The sequence below is a fragment of the Salvelinus sp. IW2-2015 genome, unplaced genomic scaffold, assembly GCF_002910315.2.
Source record: "Salvelinus sp. IW2-2015 unplaced genomic scaffold, ASM291031v2 Un_scaffold1523, whole genome shotgun sequence".
NCBI classification, from domain to species: domain Eukaryota; kingdom Metazoa; phylum Chordata; class Actinopteri; order Salmoniformes; family Salmonidae; genus Salvelinus; species Salvelinus sp. IW2-2015.
Genome location: NW_019942962.1, coordinates 423,153 through 431,654, shown reverse-complemented (window position 1 = coordinate 431,654; position 8,502 = coordinate 423,153). Strand labels below are relative to the sequence as shown.

General features: G+C 45.6%; 1 protein-coding gene across 1 annotated transcript in view; it reads left to right on the top strand.

Moving 5' to 3' along the window:
• LOC112071107 (glutamate receptor ionotropic, kainate 5-like) overlaps window positions 1–8,502 on the top strand; it is a 25,915-nt gene that overhangs the window by 7,845 nt on the left and 9,568 nt on the right. The gene's annotated exons all lie outside the window — the stretch shown is intronic.

Below are 8,502 nucleotides of genomic sequence, written 5' to 3'. Positions count from 1 at the left end.
TGCGAACGTCTCCTTCACGATTTGCCCACACACTCGGGCGATTGAGACTTCACCACACTAAAAGTCTTGAAGGATCAGTCATACTCCCAAGGTTATCCATCTGAAACGTTGCACATACAGGCTGCTGCCATCTTGTGGACTCTATCGGAAATTACAAACAGAGTGATGGATTTAAACAGTGACCTTTCCTCTTGCATTCAAAAAGATGGTGGCAAAAAACACTGGTTGGTGTTTTTCTTTGTATTTTCTTCTACCAGATCTATTGTGTTATGTTCTCCTACAAATTCAATTCACATTTCCACAAACCTCGAAAGTGTTTCCTTCAATGGTACCAAGAATATGCATATCCTTGCTTCAGGGCCTGGCTACAGGCAGTTAGATTTGGGGTATGTCATTTAGGTGAAATTTGAAAAAAGGGGCTAATCCCATAATATTTTTTAAACTAACCAACCCAATAATGAACATCTTCATGAACAAGTCATTGCTATGACCTGTCTATAATGACGAAGTGAATGTGATGATGATTTTGAGGACTGTTCTCTGTGCGTTCCAAATGGTACCCTCTATTCCTTCTTTAGTGCACTACTGAGGCCCCTATAGGCTCTGGTCAAAAGGTGTGCACTATAAAAGAGGTATAGGGTGCTCGCCGTTTGGGACACATATTTTGGTCCATTCTTCTGCCTTCTCTCTCCTCAAGCCCAACGGCGGCACAAAGCAGCTGAAGGAGGTACACCTCTGGAGATTTAACAAAACAGTCACCAAACCCAGAACCAAGACCAACTGAACACAACAAACCAAAACCCAAACCAAGACCACCTCGAACACAACAATTCCCAAACCAAGAAGAACTTAAAAACAACAAAAACCCAGACCAGGAAGACCTGAAACACAACAAAAACCAGAACAAGAAGACCTGAACAACAACAAGTTCAATCAAAAACACTTGTATATCTGGACCAGTATATTAAAACTTAGTTATTTAATGAAAGCATAAGGTCAAAGGGGGTGTGGGTATATTGGCCCAAAAATACTGTATCACGGATTAAGCCGCTGCTCTTTATGGCACAACAACAATGCAGAGTGGCCTTGGATACAGCCCTTCCGCCGTGGTAATAAATTGCCATTTCCACAAACCCCTGAGGTGCGCTTCTTGCTATTATAAGCTGGTTACCAACATCAATAAAAAGTAAACCAAGTATTTTTGCGTCATACTCGTTGGTATATTTGTCTGATATACAGTACATACGGCAAATGCTGTTTCAACCATCAGCATTCAGGACCCAAACTAACTGGTTTACTAATAGTATATAATAATAAATATCCATCTAGCAAGGGCCACTTTTATCCAATGTCATTTACTTGAGGGTAGGATTGCTGATGTAGGGTAGTTAGGCCTTTAAACAATGATGAAATAAGAGAAGGACCCAGTAAAATGTTTTGAAAATATTTGTTATGAATAAATAGTTTAAATATTTTTTTTTAAAGTAAACTCTTTTTAAAACTCTACATTTTAAACTAAAATTGTAATATAATATAATTTTACGTTACAGGAAACTGGAATCTGATTACAAGAAACTTTGACAAAAAGTTTTTTTTTTTTGCCAAAAAAACTAACAACTGAAATTTACATTTAACATAAGTATTCAGACCTTGGTTGATGCCCCAAATTGTCAGAGATTACAGCCTTGAGTGTTCTTGGGTTATGAATGCTACAAGGTTATAAAGCATTTTTTAACAGCAAGTCACAATTTTTGTTTCATAATGTCTGTACGCAAATACATTCAATTCAAATTTAATACACTTCATAATAAATTTGCTGATTTGAAAAAATATATTTGTTATTCCAATTGTTTTTATCACAAAAGTTATAGCAACAATTTTTGACTCAAATTTAAGGAAATAGTTCTTGCTTGATTTCAACATTTCTTATTACTTTTATCATTTGTTTTTTTACTAATGTGTGAAGCGTAAACCAAAAATCTATCATGAAACTTCAATTGTCATTGTTTTAAACCTTGTTTATGAAGTATTTTAGTGGAGAGAAATAGCTTTTAAAATCACATAAACTTGTACAGTTACATACAGTAACTACAAATAATACAATTTACAATTCGTTTGTAGAGCAAATAGTGGTTTATTTACCCCTTCCATAAATCATACAATGTATGTACAAAATATAGCAGCAGAATCACTTTCCAGAAAGGAGTAATGTCCAGCACCTAGACACACAACCAGTTACAATTAAATATTATTCAATGTTCATTTTTTTCACATACAGACACAACCATGACTCAATACACCCGAGAACAGACAGACAGACAGACAGACTTGTAATGCATGGCAGGTTTTAAAAAAATATATATTTGGTTCAATACTCTGTAGATCAGTCAGCTGATAGACACCTCTTTCACACAAACACAAAAATGGCGCGTTCAGACTTTTCGGTATCGCTGACAATGTCTGCTTTAATGTAGCTAACAAGCTGGCTGAGATAGCTAGTTTTCACTAAATTCATAAGCCACTCCCACGTCAACTCTTAATAACCGTAGGCTGTCATTGTAAATAAGAATTTGTTCTTAATTGACTTGCGTAGTTAAAATAAAGGTTCAATTAAAAATCCCGCGCTGGTTTTCCTCTGACTCTGCCCACTTCTTTCTGATTGGCATTATCAAAAATAGACCTTGTGAGCATCGTAGATTTTACATGTTTCGAAATCTCAGATTGGATTGTCCTGAATTCGCTAGTCAAGTGGTCCCATCCGGAAAAAAGCAAACATTGATGAAAAGAACATTTTGAGAAAATGGTGACCCGTTTCAGGAAAACTATCGTAATGTCGCAGGTCACTACTTCACAGGAAAGAGCCATTTGAACGTAAACTTTTTTTTAAATCCAAAATGCATTTTTTTGGGCAAAAAATGCCTTCCTGGAACATGTGAACTTTCATGTGGCCTTAATAACCAACTTGTATTTCCATCCTGTAAATACAAATACAATTGTTAAATTACGAGCCCAGTTGGTTAACAGAGAAAAGATCAAGCAACCTTCCCGCTAGGCCATGAATTGGCTAAGATAATGAGTGGGATGGACATGCCGAAGATGAGTTCGAAATTGGTCTGGCCATAAGCAAGACATCTGTCTATTTTGAGCTGGTTCAAATAAATCTAGGTAATCCTGTCTAACGCGGCTTTATTTTTTTAAATTGGTAGTAAAACTAATAAACCTAGTGTCAAGTTAAAGTGTAATATTGAGCCTAGCCTAACACTAGAATGGCTTGGCTCTCTAAGCTAACGTTATGGTGGTATGCTTCTTCCACTTTCCTGGAGGACCGAGTTTTGAAATCAGTGGATATTCTAGTATGATAGCTAAGGAGATGGAGAAAACACCTGTCTCCGGATTACAGTTTCAACTACGGGCAACGCAAAATCATCAGGAGACGCGTCCCAACCCAATGATGTATAATGGTAAGAGATTCTAGCTAGCTCATTTTCAGATATTACACGTTTCTAATTTGACATAAAGTCTTTTATTTCAAGTTGAAAGTGTACTGTAGCTAGCTAAACTAATGTTAGCTGGCCTGGCTCGCAACTAACGTTACGTGTATGATTTAAATTCAATCTCAGAGCCACCATAGTTTTAGCCCTAAAATTAGCTAGTTAACATTGAACCTGGTTGGTTAGCGACCTGCAGATTCCATGCTGGGTAGTAAAGTCATGAGTTGGGATTATGGTTAATTTGTTTTACTAGGTACTAGCTACATGTCATAACAAAATATCTCTGAGTGTGCCAGAGCGCAAGAAAACTGATGGATTTATGAACGCCAACACCCTTTGAAATATGGCCGGTGTCAGTAAACGTCAGCAAAAAGCGTAATTAAATTGTTGCAAGCAGCACAGTTACAGTGCCACCACGCTCTGGATAACATGAAAAAGCCTAACCCAAGCTCTGCTAGGGACAGTAAATGGTCAGCAGGGGTGGTTTCCCTCTCATTAATGTGTCTGGGAAGTAGCTAAACAAGCTAGCTAATTGTTTAGCCAGTTAGCTTGGTGCTGCCTGCCGTTGTGAAGGTCAGAACGTTCGGATGATCAACCCTTACTCATCGGGCACAGAGCGTCCAGTGTGCGCTCTGACAATGAAAAACGCTCCTGAATTTAATAATGGGACAAATAAGGACAGCACAGTTGCAGTCACCAACAGATAAAACATAACAGGCCTAACCAGCTCCTTGCTAGGGCGAGTAATGTTAAGTGAGCTGTTTCTCTTTTCACTTAAGATGTCTGAAAGTAGCTAGCGAGGAGTTAGTACAGATACCGCTTGAAACAACCCTTAAAGAGATGGGTGGCGACAAAAAGCTGAACCCCTCCCGCGTCCTCAGTATTGTGTCTAAGTCCCGCGTCCTCTGGTCACCCTGTCCCCATCCTGGCTAAAAGGCCCAATGTGCGCAAAGAAGTGACAGTATGCGTGTGAACAGCCCTTTGCAGAGTATTTCCTTAACCGCAACGCACACCGTGTGTGTCCTTGGAGTCCTTCTGGGTGGGCAAGCCTGACAACCTTTTTCCCTCTTACTTGCCCCGGTGGCCGGGGAAGCGAGCCGGGGCAGCGCCGTGCACCGCGCGGCTCCCTCGCGCTGTGATCAACGAGCCCGGCGGTAGCACTCTGTAGGACTTTGACAGTGCTGACGCCGTTCGGTGCGGGGGAGATGCTGCCTTCTTTGGATCAGCGGCTCCAACAATGCCTTTCCCCCAGCTGCTCGAGGAAACACCCTGCACTTGTTCCGCTTGTGGGGCACCAGTCAGGCCTTGAACTCTCGCCATAAAATGACAAAGGCGTTGTAAGGAGGACACGTCCGAGGATGTTGTGGAAGACGACCAGGTGCCCAGCGGGCGTCCATCCCGTCTGCAGCTTGTAGGTGCACGACCAACTTGTCCTAGTTTTTTGTCCCACGCCGCCCTTGTGGCAGTGTAGTCTAGGATGAGGGCCGCTTCCTGTCGCGGCGATCGCTAATGCGCCCTCTTGTGTGCAAGCGTCTTCAAAAGTAAGCAAAGTCTTTTTTTCCTTTTGCCAGGTAGGAACAACTAGAGTGGCGGTGGGGCGTGAAGGAAAACCTGGAGGACAGGACCTGGTCCTGCCCTTGGACTCGAGCAGCGCGGGCGGGAGCCTCGGCCTTGTTCTTTCTCACCCGTGCCCACCAGGTGAGGTTTCCTCTCGCAGGAGCCCGGTCCCAGTTCCGTAGGAAGGTGAAAGAAAGTTTGTCACAGGTGACGTTGCGACCTGCTCAGTCCCGTTGTCAGATCGAGGATGAACGCGCATCCCCTGGTTCTCTCGGGCCCCCTCCGGTGGCCGCCTTGCCGGTGTACACTTTGCATCTTCCAAGCGTAGGCTGGACCTTGGCGTCGCAGGCCACCCCCACGACTTGAATGCCGGGTATTTCCCGGCTTGCTGGGGATTCTGACGGAAGGACAGCGACCTTTGGAAAAGGGGGAGAAAGAAAGATTAATCCCTCGTTACTGTCGTCATTGGGCCAAACGGCTTTTTGTTGTTACACAACGCTGCTACTGCTGCTAAGTGCTGGCCACAGCCGCTGCTACAGCCACTAACAGCTACCTACCTTCTATAGACACCACACACACGCACAGTACACACACAACACACACCACCCACCCAAACACACACACAACAACGCGACAAACACGCACACAAGCAATGACAGCAACCTCTGAACGGGACCAAGTTTGCTAGTCCACCGTACGTCAAAGGCCCGGGTTGTAAGAGGGCCGGCAGCCGCGCCTCCCACAGGTCCCAGACCTTTCTGATTGGCTGTGAGTTTGTCCGTCGGCGAGTCTGGCGGGTCTCGACGGCGGTCGTCGAATCGCAGCAGCCTCGAAGTACCTGTGAAAGACTTGAGCGCATGGGTGGCTTGGAACACGGTCCTGCCGCTCTCGCGTCCCACAGGCTGCGCGGCCTCAGCCTCGGGCTTGTAGACGCCCGGCTAGGATCAGCAGCCCTATGTAGGCGCGCAGTCCGCGGCGTCCATGGGTCCGCCAGCCGTCGTCGTATTTTCTGGCCCCGTGGGCAGGTTCGTCATTTCCACAATTTATCCTTTCTACCCGCCGGTGGTGACAAAAAAGGTTGGGAAGGTGGACGCAATGTCGTTCCCCTGGGACCCGGCATAGGCCGTGGGGCCCGGAGTCTCGTCGCCCGGCGTGGCAATCGCGCGGGCCCTGCGGTGGCGGCGTAGAGGCGCCGTGAGGCCAACGGGGGCATTCGAATTTTGCCCGTTTTTCGAAGCAAAAACGGCGTCTCCCCTTTGGTCCGGAGCCGAGGAGAAATCTCTTCCTCGCCGTTGGTCCCTCGTGCTCGTCCTCGGGGCTTCCTCGGGCTCTTCCTCAGAAGAGGGAAGGAGAAGCCTCGTCGACTTCGCGGCGCTCGGGGTTGTATTCCTCCCCGTCTTCGTCTTTCCGAAACCTCTGTCCTCCTCCTCCTCGGAGATATGAGTTGTCTTCTGGTCCAACGCTGGACAATAATCTTTCTAAAACCTGCGCGGCCGTTGAAACGCACGACCATGGCCGCTCGGCTCCTCTGAATCGGGTCCACTGAGCGGCGGGGAAAGAGCACACTTGGCACGGGTGTGGTGTTGCGGTCACTTTGTGTGTGTGTGTTGTGTTGTGCCCGCTGACAATATTAGTATCACTCTCTAACGGCCGGCCGGCCGGCCGCTTTACGCGGGACACACCAAGACTGAAAATGCTGAAGGCTCGGCTTGCCGCGCATATGTGGTGTAGCCGTGGTGGTGTTGAACCCACCCCAACCGAAAAGCCCACATAAACACTTGGGCTGCTTTTCTAGCACACAGCGGAGGCATGTCTGGACCCTGTGTAGTGGCTGGCTGGGTCGCTGCTGACCCACCGAGCCGCCGACAAGGGGGGGGCAACAACAATAACACTTGCTGCTCTCTAGCACACACCAGCCGGAAAAGCCCATGTATGGAAACCTGTGTAAGTGCTGGCTGGGTCGCTCTGAACCCCCCGAGCAACAGAGCACAGAGCACAGAGCACAAAGCACAGAGCGGGGAGACACACACAACCTCGCCACACTTTTTTGGGCGGTCCGTTAGAAATTATTAGCGCGTTTTTCCTAATGGGTAGTAGCACAGGGTAGGGCAGTGTGAGCAGAACCAGCGGTGTCGTTTGACTTAGCAAACGAGGATCGGATGTCGTCGACCTTCTTTTCAAAATGGTTGACGAAGTCATCTGCAGAGAGGGAGGAGGGGGGGGGAGGGGGAGGAGGATTCAGGAGGGAGGAGAAGGTGGCAAAGAGCTTCCTAGGGTTAGAGGCAGATGCTTGGAATTTAGAGTGGTAGAAAGTGGCTTTGGCACACCCCTCTATACATGTACTGTAACTACTCATCCATTCTCCTTCATTCACACACAACCTATACCCTATGCCTCCGCACACCCATGTTCTCCTGCCCTTCTACACATATTCATATTCATATTCACATACACCCACTCACACCCTCTCGCCCACACAAACACACATCCATTATTATTTACAATTGTTGACTTACATGCTATATTTCCTCTTTTATATTGTATTTTCAGTGTCCATGTTTCTCATTGGCATTGGCTAATTCTATTGTTACTTCCTAGAGAAGAACAGTTAATTGGGGACAATAGAGTCTAGATTGTATTGGAAGGAGGGGGAAGGAATATTGTCTCAATTTACGATAAGTTGGTCTGGGGCATCCCTGTTTGTAGCCTAGTGTGCTTATCTGTTTTTTTCCCACTTCTGCCTCTCCTCAGGGCACTGGGCTCTCTTTCAACTGGAAAGGTTTCTTGCAGCCAGTTCAGGGCTTCATCAGCGCTTGTGAACTCATTCTCTGTGTTCCCTTCCATACCTACAGTACTGCCGGGAATCAGAGTTGAGATTCCTTTTTCCTCCGGTGACTGTCTGATCGAAATGAATTGCTTGCGTTTGTTTTACAGTCTAGAAGACAGGTCCTGGACGAATCAAAAGGACTGGCCGTGGACCTTGATCTCTTTATAACCCTGTGCCCTCAGAATGTTGAATTTAGTCTGATAGTTCCACAGATTAAAGATTGCCAAGCGAGGGTATTTAGCATTCTTCTGTTTCACGCTGATCTGATGTCTTCGCTCCAGATCTTCCGGTAATAGATCCACACTAAGCTCCTCCAATATTAGCTTGATCACATAGCTGGAAAGGTCTGATTTTTTTCTTGTCTTCTGGTAGGGACAATATTCCCATATTATTTTGTCTCAATCTGTTTTCCAGCTCATCCAGTTCATCTTCTAAAGTTTGCACCTTTGTTTCCAGAAGGCCAATTGTATTGTTTCATCCACGTGCCCTCCCTGTATATGCATAGCTTACATGATAGAATCTACTTTTTTAACAACACCGATTGTAACTGTTGTTTGTTTTTGTGAGAACTGATATTCATTCAGCTGTGCTGTTCGTTGCTCTCATTTGCATCTCCAAGTTGTTCTT